The following is a 3,382-nucleotide window of genomic DNA, read 5'->3' on the forward strand; positions in this document are numbered from 1 at the left end:
ATGACTGTTAGACAATCCTTTTGCTTCGATGGGTTTTGAACTATTGGCACCATCATTCTGTCATGTCAAATCGTGGGAACCTTTAGAATGCTTCTCTCTCTTCAGCCTTTGTTGCATGATTACTCTCAATCATTCTTCTGAAATATCCATCACTTCATTGGAAATTTTCCCATCGAAGCTGAATCAGAGTGGAAGTAGATCCCTGGGAACAGAGATACGAAGAACAGCTCAAATAGGATGCATTCGACTCACTAAATTCTGCAAGGATCATGCCACTAAAGAATATCATACAAGACGTTAATATGACAAAATTATATATATATATATATCCTAGATTAATTATGTCATTACTGATGTTATATTCTTTATTATGACAAGGTGATGGTGCTCTGACGAATGTAGCGAGTTTCCTTATAGTGCTTATTCTAATTGATTTGATAGTCATTCTTTGACAATTCTAAAGAACCAGTGACAACACAAACTCCATAACAAGGAAGTCTAGAACTTTTTACATTCTATTCTACTACTAATTAGGAGTGAATATTTCTAAATGACCTAAAAAGTCATATCTCCTATAACATCATGTGCTTTTTTTTTGGGTAACTCAACAAGAAAAAATTCCCATGAATATCCTATGAGTCATAACAATAGAATGAGTAGCTTCTATCACCGAGAAAGTGAAATCACCTGAATGACAAATAGTTCATGGTTACCTCAGAGTACGCATGACTACTCTTTGTAGGTGTAGCTTCCAAGCCCCTTGAGGAAGGAAAATTTGATCTCAATAGTAAAATTTTATGAATATTCTTTGAAGAGTAGCCAATAAAGCTCATTGGTAGTGGAAAACAACATTCTGATTGAATATGAATAGATATGTTTTCGAACATACCCTATGAGGCAGAGTACATGTTGTAATTCTCTTATCCATATAGTCGTGCATAGGGATAATTTATCCCCTCGTTCACTTATCCTCCTCACAACAACATTTTAAAGAGTTGAGAATCTCGGAGAACAAAATATATATATATATATCCAAAAATGGGTTTCCTTAAGCAACATAAAATCCCAAATACTAAATGTACCTCAGGGGCTTTATGGATCGTGCCTACTAGCTATGCACTTAATGGTCTTGTGTTGAACAGGTCAATCATACTTGTTAGTCGTTTCTTTGGAGGTAACAAGCTACATAACTCTATGCAGCCCAGAAGTACCCCATAAGTACCTTTGAAGCACTTTAACATTGCTGTGAGTTCCTCAAAACGAGTTCATTCATTCTGGTTCGTTCACGTATCCTAAGTTCTTCCTTTGAGCTTTCCTAAATTAGTTGAATCTTCCCACCAAGCTCATCGACAACTACCAGGCTACATCACCGAGCTCAACTACCAGTTCTTCCAAGTTAAAGGAAAAGGACTCCAGCCTGTCGACAAACAAAACACCATTTTTTAACAGCATGACAAGCCACACCAACGGTCCTATCAACAATGAGTTTTCTCAGACTCTGTACTAGGAGTGTCAATTCGGGTTAGTGGGTTGGGTTCGGGTCCAACCCGAAATTGACTCAACCCTAATAGTTCCGACCTGAACCCAACCTGAATATTATATGGTTAGAAAATCCTAGCCTGAACCTAACTCGCCTTCAACCTGACAATCTTAACCCGACCAGTATAACCCATTTAGCATAAGAAAAATAGCTATTCATTCCACATCCGATCAAATCAGGTCAAATTTGAGTCAATTTATGGTTAATTCTAAGTTGGTCGATTTCAAGTCAATTTAGAGTTTGAGATCATTTTTATGTCATTTTCAACTTAGCGGGTTAACCCAAATCTAACTCTAGAAGTTAAACGGGTTAGAATTTTTTAACCGAAGCCGAATTTTTTGAGTCTGGTGTGGGTTGAGTTAACATTTCGAGTCCATTTTGGACACCCCTACTCCGTACCATACTTCCTACAACCTACTTTTAGACCTCTTTGCCTGTACATAAGCTCTGACATATGAATAAGAAGAGTCCTACAACCTACTTTTATATCTCATTATATAGACATCTCTGCCTGTACATAAGCTCTGACATATGAATAAGAAGAAAAAGAGAAGATAGATGATCAAAACTTGAACCCTCAAAATACTTTCACAACCTCTCTGAGATAATGGTTATTTCCACTTCTTTCATAAGGTCTATCCCTACTTATAGAATTCACTAATTATATTAGACTCCATGCCTCAAAAGAGCTCAACACTCCAGCATTATTTTTTTGGAATGACCAGTCAACTATTTGACATTTCGTTCCTCTAATTATGCTTTGGATGTCTTGTAGTTAGAAAATTGACTAACTTAACTTCTGAGAATCAATACATACATTGTCTTTATTTACATGAATCTAAAGATATTCGACTTTCTGGACGACTATGAAACAAATAATTATTCAGTTAGGTGGACAATAAATAATATTTTAAATCAAACATATCCCTCAAAACTTATGTATTTACATTTATAACATTTAAATTTTAATTGGCACAGATTTGTCACCCCACAGTCCTATCTAGATGTCAGAAAAAATTTGCATACATAAGACGTACGTAGCGCTGCGAACGTCAATAACTTATAATAGGTTACATGGAGGGTATTAGGCGATTATATCCACGTTATACAGCCTGTAACCTCCTTGTAACCTACTGAAACCTACAAATATATGTAAAAAAAAAAACGCAGAACTTTTTAGAAGGTATATGTAGGTTACATGAAGGTTACATGAGATATAAGGTGAATATAATCCCTTAATACACTCCATGTAACCCATTTGAAGTTTACTGACGTACGCAGCGCACGTTATACAGCCTGTAACCTCCTTGTAACCTACTGTAACCTACAAATATATGTAAAAAAAAACGCAGAACTTATTAGAAGGTACATGTAGGTTACATAAATGTTACATGAGATATAACGTGAATATAACGCCTTAATACACTCCCTGTAACCCATTTGAAGTTTACTGACGTACGCAGCGCTGCATACGTCTTACGTACGCAATTTTTTTCTCTAGATGTCAAAAGGTGTATTTTATAAAAAAAGTAATATTTTTTTTTAATGTGATATGAATTATTTGGGGGTATAAACGTAAACGGAATATAAGTGTTAGGTTCGTAAATAAATACTAATTGGGTGGCATTTTTGAGAATGCCCCTTGTCCGTACCTCCTTCCCTTTCTCAAGCATGTAGTCGAGGAAAACGGACCGCCTCGCACCACTAGTAGAGAACTCAAGTACCAACAGCTTCTTCTTCTTCTCTTCTCCCACTGCCCTGTGGGAGATTTCAAACACTGTGAAACAGAGAGAGAGAGAGAGAGAGAGAGAGAGAGAGAGAGAGAGAGAGAGAGAGAGTGAG

General features: G+C 36.4%; 1 protein-coding gene across 2 annotated transcripts in view; it reads left to right on the forward strand.

Annotated features, from left to right (window-relative positions):
- The first annotated feature begins 3,194 nt into the window (after positions 1–3,194).
- LOC110027272 (probable esterase D14L) overlaps positions 3,195–3,382 on the forward strand; it is an 11,572-nt gene continuing 11,384 nt past the window's right edge. Inside the window, exon 1 of one of the 2 annotated variants that reach the window (XM_020728623.1) lies at positions 3,195–3,377. The gene's annotated coding sequence lies outside the window, so the exon portion shown is untranslated. The remainder of the gene's footprint in view (positions 3,378–3,382) is intronic. The other variant, XM_020728622.1, reaches the window with a different exon arrangement.

Source organism: Phalaenopsis equestris, unplaced genomic scaffold, assembly GCF_001263595.1.
Source record: "Phalaenopsis equestris unplaced genomic scaffold, ASM126359v1 Scaffold000421, whole genome shotgun sequence".
In the NCBI taxonomy this organism is placed as follows: domain Eukaryota; kingdom Viridiplantae; phylum Streptophyta; class Magnoliopsida; order Asparagales; family Orchidaceae; genus Phalaenopsis; species Phalaenopsis equestris.